The sequence below is a fragment of the Narcine bancroftii genome, chromosome 2 (assembly GCF_036971445.1).
Source record: "Narcine bancroftii isolate sNarBan1 chromosome 2, sNarBan1.hap1, whole genome shotgun sequence".
Taxonomy (NCBI): domain Eukaryota; kingdom Metazoa; phylum Chordata; class Chondrichthyes; order Torpediniformes; family Narcinidae; genus Narcine; species Narcine bancroftii.
In genome coordinates this window covers 338,871,394-338,887,234 of record NC_091470.1, presented here as the reverse complement: position 1 = coordinate 338,887,234, position 15,841 = coordinate 338,871,394, and the positions used below count along the sequence as shown (strand labels likewise).

The 15,841-nt window shown below is 39.5% G+C and overlaps 1 long non-coding RNA gene across 1 annotated transcript in view; it reads right to left on the bottom strand.

Moving 5' to 3' along the window:
• LOC138752789 (uncharacterized) overlaps positions 1-11,362 on the bottom strand; it is a 45,497-nt gene extending 34,135 nt beyond the window's left edge. Inside the window, exon 1 of the long non-coding RNA XR_011350933.1 lies at positions 11,280-11,362. This is a non-coding gene — a long non-coding RNA (uncharacterized lncRNA). The remainder of the gene's footprint in view (positions 1-11,279) is intronic.
• Between the last annotated feature and the right edge of the window lie 4,479 nt (positions 11,363-15,841).

Sequence of the window (15,841 nt, the reverse complement as noted above, 5' to 3'; positions counted from 1 at the left end):
TTTCTGTTCAACATCTCAGTTCTTTTTTGGGTGTGCAGAGAAGGGAAACGTAGTGTGCAGTTTCTGTCCAATCAGAAGCTCAGAGGGTGACATGCTATGTTCAAGTGGTGAAGCTCTGTAACTCAATAGACCAAGATATGGATCTGAACCACTATCTAGTGCTTTATTGAGCAAATGTTTCATTATGTGAACTCCTTTCTCTGCTTTGACATTTGACTGTGGATGCAGAGAACTTGAAGTCACATGTCAGAAATTATACTCTTCTGCAAAGTTTTGGAATTCTCTACAACTGTAGCATGGTCCATTGCCATTTTAGACAATTTGAGGAATTCTGTGTCTTGCAAAGATCGATTTCATATATTTGATCACAAAAGCAGCAGACATACTAGGAAGCAGTGCAATCTTCAGATAGTTTGATAGATAATCAATAACCAGCAAGAAATTCTTTTCATCCATGTGGAACAAATCAGTCCCAACTTTCTGCCATGGTTCTGCTGGTACATCAGTTATGATCATGGGTTCTTTTGTCTGCTTTGTGTTATGTTTCAAACAGATCTCACAGCTTGAAACTATCCTATCAATGTCAGCATTTATCCCTGGCCAATAAACAGCAGTTCTGGCCCTCCTTTTGCATCTTTCCATTCCCAGGTGCCTCTCATTCAGCCTTTTCAGCATCTCTTGTTGCAGTGATTGAGGAATGATAATTCTGCTCTGTCTGAGTATAAGCCCATTGCCAACACTCAGCTCAAGCTCTGGTGTTGTAGTATGGCTGACATGCACCTCTAGGCCATCCTTCATTCAGATTCTTGATGACCTTCTGTAGAACTATGATCTTTTCTGTTTCAGCTGTGATCTGTTTGGATTTCATGTCAGATAAGGGAAGAGATTCAGTGATCAGATTGACATCTGTCTCTGTGGAACTCTCATTGTGTGCTTCACTCTGCATCATTGCCCTGGATAACGCATCATCTAACTCAATAAGCTTCCCTGGTGTGTCCACCAATTCAAATTCATAACGTTGTAGTTTCATCGTCATTCTTTGGATTCTTGGCATCATTTTACTGAGTTTTTTTTTGATTATTGCTATTAATGGTTTGAGATCTGTCTTTGCCATGAACAATGGTAGACTTTTCACATAACTGTGGAATTTCTTGAGTCCATAGACCAGACCAAGGCACTCTTTCTTGATCTATGCATATTAACATTAGAATGCTGTCATCGTCCTTGATGCATATGCTACTGACCTCCAATAGCCAGAAGTAGTACAGCATCTATTCCATCTTTTGAAGCATCCGTGGATTTTTTTTGTCTTTCTGGATGCGTCAAAGAATGTCAAAAGTACTGGTTCTATAGTTAGAATGGTCTTCAATCATCCCCATTCTTCCTCATAGTTGTCTGACCATTGAATTCGCATTTGTCCTGCAACAACTTCCTTAGGTATATCGTTTTGGAAGACAGGTTTGGAATGAATTTACAAATAAAATTGATAATTCTCAGTACTCTCAATATACATTTTTTGTCAGTAGGTATGGGCATCTCTAACATTGCTTTCAACTTTCCTTGGCTCCACACATGCCTCTGACAGTTTATCTCCAAGAAAGATGATTTCCTTCACACCAAACTGACATTTTTCTCTCTTTAACTTTAATCCATACCTCTGGATGCATTGTAGCACTTTGATGAGCCTTTTGTTCTGTTATTTTTGTGTGAATCCTCATAAGATCATGTCATACATGTACACATGTAGCCAATTTATGGCTTCTATGATGTGCTCCATTGTCCTGTGGAATATTTCCAGAGCTGAAGATATTCGAAAATATATTTCAGACTGGAGAATCGGCCAAACAGTGTATTAAATGTACAGTATTTTGTGTTATCAACATGTAGTTTTATTTGCCAGAAGCCTTGGGATGCATCCAATTTAGTGAAAAACTTTGCACTAGCCATCTCATTTGTAATTTTATCCCTGGTTGGAATCTGACGATGTTTCTTCTTTATATGACATTCAAGTCTTTTGGGTCCATGCACACATGCAGGTCACTGTTCTTCTTTTTGATGCACACCATTGAATTCACCTATTCTGTAGGCTCCTCAACTTTCTTTATGACCCATAGTACCGTCATTCAGTCGAATTCCTACTTGAGTTTTTATTAGTGGTGCTGGAACCTGCCTTGGGGCATGAATTACTGGCTTTGCATCTTCTTTTAACTGTATCTTATAGGTGAAGGGTAGAACTCCAAACCCCTTGAAGATGTCTGGAAATGTATTCAATATTTCCTCCACACTGTTCAGTGCATGGTAACTGTTAATATGATACACCCTCTTGCCTAAGTTTAAGTTTTCACATGCTTTGTCACCAAGCAGTGAATAATGTCCATCTGGGACTACTGTGAACCTGAGGTGGTGCTCTTTATCGTTAACGTTCACCTTGAGTTTACATGTACTTTTCATGTCAATGCTCAGTCCATTATATGCTTTGAGCAGTACAGAATTTGCATGGCTGTATGGCTTTATTTTCATTGCCCTGATATTGTGCTCACAGATCAAATTGACCGTTGCCCCTGTGCAACTTGAAAGGAATATTTGTTCCATTCGTATGCAATGATACAGTAAATTTATCCTGCTTAATACTTGTGCACTTGTTACAGACTTTTCTATAAGCCGGGCATTGCTTTGACGCATGCTTAGTGCTGCATGGTGTACAATTGAATGTCTCTTCATCTTTTTGCTAGTTTTTATATCTCATTTTTTTTTGTTCATGTGTTTGTCCAGACACTGTGGCTCCAACTATGCCTTCATTTTCACTGGCTTTTACATTATCACCAAATTTTTTTGCATGCTGCCGATCTAGTTCACTATTGTGGCATATCTTCACGATACCCACCAAAGTAAACTCTGTCTCTCACTGCAACCTCTCTCTCTCACTTTCTGATCAATAATCCTGAACACAATTTGATTATAGATCATTGAATCTTGTGTTACGAGCCCAAAAGACTCAAAAACCGGCAGCAACAGAAATGCACCAAAACAACGGCTCCTTAAACAAAATTGGTTTTATTTTCTTAATACATAATAATATCACTGCTTAACTTATTGCTATTAACCTAACCTAACTTGACCCCCTTCTAATTCTAAGCACACGTGTATATTGTAGCAAGTCACTGAACGTGCATGCCTGAAGCGGCGACCCGACACCAGGAGACCACAGCCTTCACAGCCAGCTGAGATGGGCTACTCTCTTCAAAGACATTGCCCGACTCAGCAGCATGCAGCTGCAGCACCTCACTCCAATGAGCTGGCCAGCGGAAGCCAATCGGGTGGAGCTAGGGAAGTAGCCACACTCAGGGATGAGAGGGGCTCACTGATTGGCCGCTTCCTGGATAACACTAAGCAACCTATCCCAGGAAGCATATCGTAATGCCACCAGTCAGTTGGCATGATGACATCAGAGATGGGCTTCTGAGCCCTTTATAAGCAGAGCTGCTTAATAAACCAGTGTTGAATTCACTCCCGAGGTGTGTGTCTCTTCTTTGAGCATAACCTCTCCAGCAGTAGCAGCCATTACAATGTAATCTTTATGTGTTCCGGAAAGTTCTTTTTCATTGTCCGATCATTCACTTTTCACTTCTTCAAGTTCACTGGTATCAGGCAATATTCCATACTGTACACAGAATTGAACAGATATTATATTCACCAGGCTCCAGTGCTTTATCTTAAGTTGTTACCACTTAGAAAGGTCTTTGTAGGTTTCAAAGAAATATGCATTGTTCATTGGACACACAAACTGATCTCCTTCAATCAGCAACTGAGGTGTCTTACCAAAGAAACTTTCCCCCTCTTGGGTTTTTCTAAAAGATAATGTCTTCTTCCAGGTTACTACAAGGAGTTGTTCTTTTCCCCCTATTCCAGGAGAAACACAATAACCAGCCACAACCTCTGCAATTGACTACAAAGATTTAGAATAGACTGAACTCAGAACTCAAAACCCCTCTTCAAATGGGGTCATGCAGCAGGTCTGCCAACTTGCAGTCTTCACCACTGTTACAGCACCAGCAAAATACTTTCACAAACAATGGATGTTTTCTCTGTTTGAAAAACCATGTGGCTCCTCTTTGGACAACAAACTTCAACAGACTAGCAGCAAAAGATTTCATAGTTCTTGAGCCTGGACACTGTTCAAACATCCTGGTTCTTTAAAATCTACTTGTGAAACTCTCACAAGCACTTCCCATGGTCTCTGCAAAGCCAACTGCAGACACGAAGTCTACCCTTGCAAAGCTATTGCATGGCAAATGAGATATTTTTTTGTGAAATGTGACCTCATTGGAGGAAAACAGCCAATATGAATTGAACCCATGACTCCTCCTCACTATCAACACAGGTGCACCTCAAGGATGCATGCTTAGCTCTAGTTACTATACACCCATGATGGTGTGGCCAGGCACAATTACAATGCTCTCTACAAATTTGTGGATGACTCCACAGTTGTTGGCAGAATCACAAACAGCACTGAAGAAGCGAACAGGAGTGAGATAGATCAGCTAATGGAGTTGTGTCACACCAACAACCTTGCATTCAACATTATCAAAACCAAGGAGATAATTGTGGACTTTTGGAGGAAGTCAGGAGAACATGAACCAGTCCTCATCGAGGGCTCAGCAGTGGAAAGGGTTAAGAACTTCAAGTTCCTCGGTATCAACATCTCTAAGGATTTATCCACTAGCCAACAAAATAATTTTAAAAATAGGTAATTTCACTCCGAATCAAAGACAACTCTAGTTCTCTTTTGGCACATTCTGAAAAAAACAAATGAAATTAAAGAAAAAAATTCCTTTTCTATTCCGGACTGTGCTAATGGCTTAGAAACTCTGAAGTCTACCTGATAATATGGTTCTAGGCTACACAGCACAATGGCACCTTATCTCAGGTTTTGTTGACAATTTACCAAAAGAAAATACAGTTATCTTTGATAGACTGAAAAATAACTGAACATTTTGAATAGGATTAGAAAAAATGTAAAATTTTATTAATTGAAAAAAAAACTGTGTATATTCAAGGTTAACAGTGGAAGAGTTTGTCCGACGTCCATATTCTCACTGTTTGGCCAATTGTCATTTTCCATAAAATAGATTTCCAATTAACTACTGTTAACTTTCCTGTAAAATGGAGAGAACTATTTACCTATTCAGCTGAATAGAATGTAGCAAGAGCAATGATTCATTCTGTATCGAAAATGTTTTAACCTTCAAGTACAGTTGTTATTTCATGGCAGACATTCTTTCATTGTGTGAAACCTGAAAGGAACAAGTCAGCCATCACTCCCACCTCCACCTCCACACCTTTATGCACACCTACAGACACAGATATGGATTGATTTTCTCAGAGTTGTTTTTTAAATATTTCCTTTTCTTTTAAAAATATCTCTATTGAGTTTAATAAAAGAAAGAGACACATGTTGATCCAACACATAGGCTGAAATACAAGAAAAGACATAATTTGTACTTCTCAATAATACCTTAATCATACATAAATTGTGTGTACCCTTCTCAATCAAACCCATTTCGTCAAAATAATTCTTAAGAAAAAAGAAAACACGAAAGGAAAATAAGGACTCCCCCATTAATCAAACCTCTCCCTCTAAACAACGTTAACTGCATATCTAATATACATAGGAAACATTCAGAAACCAGACAATGCTGCTCTGGATTTACCAAACACCCTAATTCTTTAAATTATGATAATACTCCACGTATTGTAAAAATTCACACTTACATCTTTAACATTATATCTGATTTTTTTTTCTAAACTTAGGAAGGACATGACCTCCTGTAATCATTGAATACAAGTAGGTGGAGTGTTGTCTTTCCATTTCACCAAGATTGCCAGTCTAGCTATCAATGAGGTAAAAGTTAAAATTCACTTCTGAGATGGAGTCAATAGTATTTCCACTTCTTGAGAAACACCAAATTGACCAATTAAGGGACATGGTTATAATTTGACCTTAAAAATGACCAATAAAGTTTGAAAACTGACCACAACAATGAGTGGTACAGATGCAGTTGTGGTCGACTGACTCGCTTCCTCTGTCTTTATGTTATCCATGGATGAAAATAGACATCTCCTGTGTAGCCAGTAGAATGAAGTTAAACAGTAAATGTATGTGAAATGGCAAATCATGTTGGGATCACCAATGTAGAAATAAAAAATAGTTAGTTGTGAATTTCCTACTCACTGCTGCATGTACAGAGTGGAACTCCAGTTGATAGTTCCAACTCCAGCCTGCTGAGTTGAAGTGAATTAATACAATTTGTGTTACAAGTTTATGAAACAAAAATACAAGTCCCCTGGATCTTGTGATCTCTATTGCACAATCAGCTTCCTGCCGATTTGAGCTTTTCCAAATCTAACTGCCCGAGTCATCTGACTCCAATTGTTAGGTGCAGCCTTCAGACAAAATCCATGCTGAAGTCTACTACAGATGTACACATTTAACACTGTATCTTTTATGTCAATGCTGATAACTAAGCCCAGTGGCAATGAGGTAAAATTGTAAATGTAAGAAGAATTAGGAAAGTACATGAAGGGATTAACATTGGCCATTAGATCTGAATATTTCCAGGTATGGGAGATGCAAGGACCCGCAGTGGGAGGCACCAAACTGCAGATGAATCCCGGAGGCTGGGTCTGTGTGAAGAAGTTTAAAAGGAAGTGGAAACAGCCAAAGCAAGCCAGGTGATCTTATCAACACCCACTGTGGTTAAGATAAAGGAGAAAGGACCATGCATTCATCTGAACCACTGCCAGAGTGTCCCACCAGCTGGGGAACCAAAGGAGAAGAAGCAACTTGTCTTTCTTTCTTCTCCTTTGGCATCACTGAGCAAAATGCGGAAATGAGAGACTATGCTTAAATGAAGTCACTGTTTTAAATGAAAATGTGTAAAAGAATAGTTGGTGGTGATTTATGAGGTGGCTAAAGAAGGGAGCCATCAGGAATGAAGCAACACATGGTTCACCAGAACCCAAAATGATGGAAATCTGTTTAGACTGAAACCAAGGGTCCTGGAATGTAATGAATCATGCATAGCTGCACTTGGGCACTATCACATTAAGCTTCATGGCTTTGGTATTTTCTCAGCAGCTTTCTCAGCCTTCTGTAAGACCCTAAGAGAGGAAAATCATCATCTTGCTACACAATGCAAGACACCTTGAATAAGGAAATTTATTAATGGCACTGAAAATGCAACATCATGTATTAATACTGCCTGCTCCAAAGCCCAGCCCATGATAAAACCTGACGATAATGAGAAAGGTGTACATGACTAATTCTTTGTCAATAAGCACCCCGTACATTTCCCCAATGTATATGTAACCATGTCAGTGGTTAACATATACGCATGCCCACTTGCCAACACAGGTCTACTAAAAAAGGGTATCAAACTGTGGGCCTCTTTATAAAAAGACAAAAGGTGCTGGTAAACCAAACTTATCAGGGTCGCATAGATGGTATATATCTTGGTTGGGGAATGCTAGTTGGTGATTCGAGACTCTTAGTCTATGGAGAGCAAATTTACTGGTTCCTGCCAAGGAATTGATCAGGGTATTGCAGTCTAGTAGACTTCATAGTAACTAACATTTTATATTTAAACATACAGCACAGTAACAGGTCATTTCGGCCCACGAGCCCATGATGCCCAATTACACATAATGTTATTGACAGTAGGAAGAAAATGGAGACTGCAGGGAACACCTATGCAGACACAGGGAGAACTGACAGTGCAGGGTTCAAAATCCAGTCCTGATCGCTGGTGCTATAATAGTGTTGCTCTAACTGCTACACTAACTGTGCCACCCTTAGAAAGATGGCACAATTCTTTGATATTGAATCATTTCACTGGAGAATCTCACTAGGAAGAAAATGGGGAATCGGGTTACTCCCTTGGTATTCAGTGACATTCTTACCTGTTCACATAGATAATATCACTTCCACCATGTTAGAATTTGCAAACCAAATTATTAAAGGATTTCACATTTTAACATCACTCAGAATGTCACAGACTAACTTTCCTGAAATATGAGATGGCAATTCTAAAGCAGAGTGGACTTTGCATCACACTAAATTTGACAGGTTATTCATATTTTCAACAACAACCACCTTGATTCCGGCTCAGATGATATCATGACCAACTTTATTGATGCATTGAGAACAATTAGAGATGCATTTGGCCCTTCTAAAAATGTAGGAAAATCATTCTCAGGATGGCTCACCATCATTTAGGATTAGGGAGCTATGTTAGTACAGGTACAAATCCTTTTCCCCATAGTTGTAATGTTGGGCATTGCTGTTAATGGATATACCATTGAAATGACCTGTGCTGAAAGCCATGTTACCCTGTTGGATAGGAACCATGTTTGATGGAGAAGTTATGATGATTGAACAGGATGAAGACATAAGGGAGCATGCCACTTGTGTAATTATACAGATGGGAAAAAGGAGACCATGCCCATGTATGGGAATGTAATTGATCCAATGCCATTAGATACAATATCATCTTAAGACTCATAGCTTAGATACCATTAACCCATTTATGTGCTTATTAAACTATTGTAATGGCCTGTCCTTGACCTGGAGAGTTTGATGGGACACATCTCTACAAGTGAAGAAGGTTGACTGCTTTTAACACTTAATGCTTATCATAGCTGCATGAGACTGTATTGAGTGAGACTGTAAAAATCTCAAAGGGGGAATGTAGAAGTAAGAGCCCATCTAGTTTAGATTGATGTTGATTGATACATCAAATACATAAAAAACATGAATTAATGAATTAACAAAATATTAATACATAAATTAATACAACTTTGTTAATGCTATGCTAACATAGGTGCAGATGCCCAATGACATTGAGTGGGGGCCCAGAATGTGTGTTGCCTGACAATGGCACCCAAGCTGAAATTCCACTCGCCCTGAACAAGGTTAGCAAGAGGCTGCAGGATGTGTGTTGCCTGATAACAACACCTGGCTGATAAATTTTCATCAGTCCCATTTCTCTCTAGAATCATGTGATTTACAGGAATTAGTGGGACAAAAACTGTAAAATACCCGAGAGCAGGGGGACATAACTGCAAGATTCATTCATAATACGATGCTCATACAGATGCTTAATGCTGATAGGACAATGCTTCCCACCTAGAAGGTGACTGCTTTGAGATTGGTTAATATCAGTCTATGTTCAGAGAGCTAGTCGCTCTTCCACAGAGGTGATGGATCTCCCACAGGCCTGTGCATCAAATAAAAGGAATTGGTTAAAGAAGAGTCCTTCATTCTTCAGGGGAGTAAACTGCTGATTGGGACCTCACCCCAGAACCTGGATCAAGGATCGATACCAATCCTTCAAAAAATCCTTGATGATTCCTGCTCCACTCAGATGACAATGTTCCATGGAGACTTTCTTGATAGTGGGGATAATTTTGGCTGTGATGTACTGAGCATAGTCCATGACCTTTCCCAGGGCTTTCTGCTGAGAGTTATTGGTGCCCCATACCAGACCGTGATGCAGCAGTCAGCACAGTTTCTGCTACATATCTGTAGAAGTTTGCCAAGGTTTTCAATGTCATACCAATCCTCCACAAACTCCTGAGAAAGGAGAGATGCTGGCATGCTTTCTTCATGATGACATTTGTGTGTTGGGCCCAGGAAAGGTCCTCGAAAAGAGAGGGCAGTGAATAGGGCAGAAGATATAAAAGTAGATAAACAGTGTAGCAAGATTGTAGGGAAAGACAGTCAATAGGGCAAATACAGCACTGAAGGTCATGTATTTAAATGCCCGCAGCATGAGAAATAAGGTTGATGATCTAGTAACATAGCTGGACATTGTGGTTGAAAGATGACAACAACTAGGAACTTGATATCCATGGATACACAGTGTATTGGAAGGACAGGAGGGTAGGTAGAGGGAAAGGGATGGTTCTGTTGGTTAAAAATGGAAATCAATCTTTGGAGAGAGGAGACGTGGAGACATTGAGTCAGTAAACATAGAATTGCTGAGGGTAGAATTAAGAAACTGTGAGGGTAAAAAAGACCCTGATAGAAGTTGTATATAGGCCTCTAAACAGTAGCAAAGGTGTCATATGCAAACTACAGAGGGAGATAAAGAAGGCATATGTGTGGAACCACTGTATAGCTTATTAGTACTGTCTATATAAATGTACTGTATAGGCTGGCCCGTCCCCTGCACCCGTGACTCTACTCCTTGGAAATCCCCATAAAGGTTGTTATGTCTAAACTCCGGCCTCACTACCTGCCTTGGAACTGGGCCAGCAACATGTGAGATGTGTTGATGTCTTAAGGTTATTAAAGCCTATTAATCAGAACTCTCTGTCGAGTGGTTGATCAATAGTGCTCTTCTTTTCTTTTTTTGGCTTGGCTTCGCAGACGAAGATTTATGGAGGGGTAATGTCCACGTCAGCTGCAGGCTCGTTTGTGGCTGACAAGTCCGATGCAGGACAGGCAGACACGGTTGCAGCAGTTGCAAGGGAAAATTGGTTGGGTGTTGGGTTTTTCCTCCTTTGTCTTAAAAGGGCAATGTTACAACAGTCATAGGGAATTTCCATATGCAGGTTGATTGGGACAACTTGGTTGGTACTGGACCCCAAGAGAAGGAATGTATCAAGTGCCTTCAGGATGGCTTCTTAGAGCAGCTTGTGGCTGAGTCAAATAGGGAAATGGCAATTCTGGATTGGCTATTGTGTCATGAATCAGAGTTTATAAGGGAGGTCAAGGTAAGGGGATCTTTATTTCAGTGTCTGGTGACATCAACAAGGGTATTGAGGATGTCACCAAGATCAAATGCTTCACATCCAGGGCTAACCAGAAAATATGGTTGGATGCAAAGGTCCAGGCCCTCCTCTGAGCTCGTGATGCTCTCTTCAGGACAGGGTGTGGATGGTATTAAGATCAGCCAGGGCTGAACTCTCCGGTGCAATCTAGAAAGCAAAGTGAGGGTTCACACAGAAGATCCACAGTCAGCTGTATGTCACTGGTGACATGAAGTACATGTGGCAAGGTATTATGATTATAATGGATCACAAGTCAACCTTGTGAGTTAAGGACAATGACACCCCCCTTCCAGACAGACTGTACATGATTTGATGAGAAGAACAGGATGATGCCAAGAAAGCTCTGTGTCCTCCTGATGAAGGGCTCCCCTGTCTAGCCACGGCTGAGGTGAGGAGAACCCAATCTAAGATGAACCCACACAAGGTGGTGGGACCACACTACATACCTGATTAGGCTCTGAAGGAATGTGCGGACCAATTGACAGAGGTCTTCACCGACATCTTTAACATCTCACCGTAGCAATCCATTGTTCCTGCAGGGTTCAAGACAACCACCAATAGTTCAGAACCCAAGAAGGAGACAATAACAGGTCTCAACAGCTATCAGCCTGTGGCACTGGCATCCACCGTTATGAAATGCTTCGAGCATATGTTGACTGAACACACCAAAGCACAGCTCCCAGAGAGACACTGGACTAATTTCAAATCACCTATAGAAGAAGCCATTTCGCAGATGATGTTATAGCCTTGTCCCTTCATTCTCTCCTGATCCACCTGGAAAACAACACCTCATACACCTGCCTGCTCTGCATTTATTACAATAATTCCCCAGAGGTTGGTGAAGAAGCTATCCTAGCTGGGACTCAACACCCCTCTCTGTAATTGGATTCTGGACTTCCTACTGGAAAGGCCACAGTCTGTCCGGGTTGGCAGCAGAACGTCGAACACTGGTGCACCTCAGGGCTGTGTGCGCAGTCTGCTCTTATTCATGCTACTGACCCACGACTGCATTGCCAGATCCAACTCCAACAGTGTCATTATGCTTGCAAGTAACACAACAGTAGTTGGCCTTATGAGTTGCTCTATAGAGACGAGGTGAAAAATCTTGTGATATGTTGCGAGAGCAACAACCTGAATCTCCAAGTGGACAAGATGAAGGAGATGATTGTAGACTTCAGGAGGACTAGTAATGACCACCCTCCATGACATATTAACAACTCTGTCATGAAGAGAGTGGAGAGCACCAGGTTCCTTGGAGTTTACTTAACTCGTGACCCATTGTGGACATGCAACATCTCCTCACTTGTCAGGAAGGCACCACACCTGAGAAGACTGGAATGGAAGGCTACTGGCCATCATTATTTCAAACTTCTACAAGAGCTCTTTTGAGAGTGTTTTGGCTGTCTACATCACAGTGTACTAGGTTCGCGGCTGAGAAATAGATCAGAGGTCAATCCATAGGACCATAAGAGTGGCAGAGAGGATCACTGGAGTCTTCCTCCCCCCATCAATGTTATCTATCAGGATCGTGGACTGAAGAGAGACCTCAAAATCATTGAGGTCCACCCTGCATACAGCATCTTTCAGCTGCTCCCATTGGGAAAGAGATATAGGAGTAGTAAGAAAGCTCTTTGGAGATTTCTAGGTATGATTGGCTACTATCGTAGATTTTGTAAAAACTTTGCAGAAATTGCACTCCCATTAACACTTTTTAACGTAAAACCACACAATACATAGGCCAATACACAGCACAGAACTTTGTAACACTGGACAGAGTCGATGTGGCAAAGTTTTTTCCCATGGTAGGGGAGCCAAGTAAAAGAGGGCACAACAAGATTGAAGGGCACCCATTTAAATCAGAGATGCGGGGGAATTTCTTTTGCGAGACAGTGCTGAATCTCTGGAATTTGCTGCTATGGGCAGTTGTGTAGGCCAGGTTGTTAGGTGTATTTAAGATACAGATTGATAAGTATTTGACTACTCAGGGTATCAAAGATTAAGGCAGGAGAATGTGACTGAGTAGGATAATGCAGCTCATGCAGGAATGGTGATCAGCTCGATGGACCAAATGGCCTACATCTATTCCTATATCTTATATTCTCAAGGTCTTTTGAAGCTCTTATTGAATAGTTACTTACACAAAATGGCACTAGACATTATTAGAATTTCACTGACAGTCAAAAGCTATAAAATAGCACTGTCACAGTGAAATTGATTTGGCAGGCGATAAACTAAAAAAGTAATAGACTTATTTGGAGTGGCAGAGCAACAAGGAATTGTGAACTCCACCATGCAACACAAGTTCAATGATTTTTATTGCTGAATCCATGATCCAAACATTTATTTAGCATCTTTCATGCACCTTGCAGGGGTTTAAAAGTATAATAGTGTAGACTGTACCAGGAGATCCATACAGTATTCAATTCTGTTTGGAATTCTACAGTAAATAAATCAGAATGTGTTGCCATGCATCAATACATGAACATTATTCTGTCACATGTCTAATTTAAAACAGCAAGAAAATCTGTAACAGGGAAATATTCCCTCCTATTGAAAAATTTCTGTCTTTGTATGCACCTAAATTCCATAATTTTCATCTCATCATACTGTCATTATGTCTAAATGAGAGAAAACAGAACATGATGACAGACAGTTCCTTTTCTCACCATCTCCTTGCAAAATATCTCTCTGTGACACATTCATATGAGAATCTGCATTACTTGCTGGCAAGAGCATAAAAGTAACACACTACCTCTGGGGCTTATGTTTACATCATAACTTTATTCAGATATTCTAGCATCAATGTCCATTATTTAAATGTTTAAGTCACTCATTTCATTTTACTTTTGTGGGGATACACATATCATCTTGCATCATTGAACTTCAATATTTAAACTTGGTTTATCATATAGACAAGTTCAGTAAAACCCTTGGTATTGTAAAGTAAAAACATCATGAGTTAGGACCGGAGAAGGAGTCACCCAGTACTAAGGAGTAACAGGATGCAGGTGTGACCTTGTATGCTTAAGATAAGTGTGGCAATAACAAGAATGATGTGCAGCAGACTAACAGAGAAGGGTAGCAACAGCTTATTCATTGGACAATGCAATGGTATGATAATTTACTAAGTGCGTGTCCTGGGGTATAAAAAAAACACCACTTGCTGATATCGTTAGAATGCGCCATCTCCAACTAACACTGTTAGTTGCAAGTGTTACAATCCGGTAATAAAGAACCTTGATTTCGACTCAGTCTGGTGTCTGACTCACTCATTCTCGAACAAAGCAGACCTAACAGTATTCAGAACCGATGGAGATTGGTAGGTGCCAGATAAGTGAACTAACCTGTTGCTTGATACTTGTGTACTGTGCGATTGATGAACTAATGGGAAGGTGCACCAATGTTAAACTTCTGTATTTTTTACCAATTTATTTTCCATGATTTTTTGTTGCTGGTGGCTTGAGACTTCCAGTTACATGAACTCCAGATAACTGAGGTTTTACTACCTGTACAATGTTCAGAAATAACAAAATTCTTACTTGCCGCAGCCAAACAGAACTGTAAGATGCACTAATTACAATACAGGTTGCATCACCTTAATCTGTGACCTGGTCTTTTCAGTCCACAGAAAATGCTGGAAAAGAGAAATTGACCCCTATGAGAATGCCCTATGTAAATATATCAAAGGTAGAACAAAGCTTAAAATAAGAAATAATACCGTCTGAAGCTTTTGCCAATTTGTTGCCCAATATTAAGCAGATAGAAGACAAACTTCGGTACCTCAACAAATCGAAAGAGATAAAGAAAAATTGAAAGGCGAGATTTCATCTGGGGCACAGCCGACTGAAGTTCAAGTTGAAATTGATGATGATCAAGTTAATAGAGACCCCGAAGAAGCTTTTCATACTTGACTGATTGAAATTTAATTTTGATATTCAGCCTGGGGTAGGCAGGTTCTTTTTTTCTGCTTTCCTCTTCCGAGGCCTCGGGCCACTAATGGCAAGGGCCACTTCTCATGATTAAGGGAGTCAGTGCTGACCTAATCAGTGCTTTTGGGTTTATTCTTTTTTTTTACTTTTGGGGTTTCTTACTTTCTGTCTTTGGAGATGGCATGTTTTGAGAATTGGCTGTGGAGCTGGGATGACCCCGGATGGAGAGGAGAATTTAATATTTTTAAATTAAAATATGGTAATGCAAGGTTTGAATTACATAATGTTAAATGTGAATGGGCTCAATAATACAATTAAAAGGAAAGACTTTTAACTCATATTAAAAAGTGGAAAGTAGATATTGCTTTTTTTTTACAGGAAACTAATTTAACAGAGAAAGAACATCAAAAGTTGAAAAGGGAATGGGTTGGACAGGTTATAGCTTTGTCTTTTAATCCTAAAGTGCTAGGAGTAGCCATTTTAATTAATAAAAAAAATACAATTAAAATTACAATTAACAACTATTGACCCTTTTGGTAGATTTATATTAGTAAATTGTCAAATTTATTCAGAATACTGAAATTTTATGAATATTTACGCTCCTAATATAGATGATGAAAAATTCATTCAAGAATCTTTTTTAAAATTTGGTACAAGTAGATGGAAATATAATAATTTGTGGAGATTTTAATTGTTATTTAGATCCAATTTTAGATAAAGCTACAAAATCTTTAGTTAAAACAAAAATGGCTAAAAGAATATTGATATTAATGGAAGAGTTAAATCTGGTGGATATTTGGAGAAAATTGAATCCGAGAGAGAGAGATATTATTCAATTTATTCTTATCAGTTTGATTCTTATTCTAGAATTGATTTTTACATAATTTCAGCTCATTTACAAGGAAGGATTGAATATGTACAATATAAACCTAGAATTGCTCAGATCATTCACAGTTATTGATGTCATGTTCAAATTCTGATATTATTGAAACAGTTATAGATGAAGATTTAATTCATCATTATTAAGAAATGGAGAATTTTGTGATTTTATGAGAAGTCAAATACAAATATATTTAGAT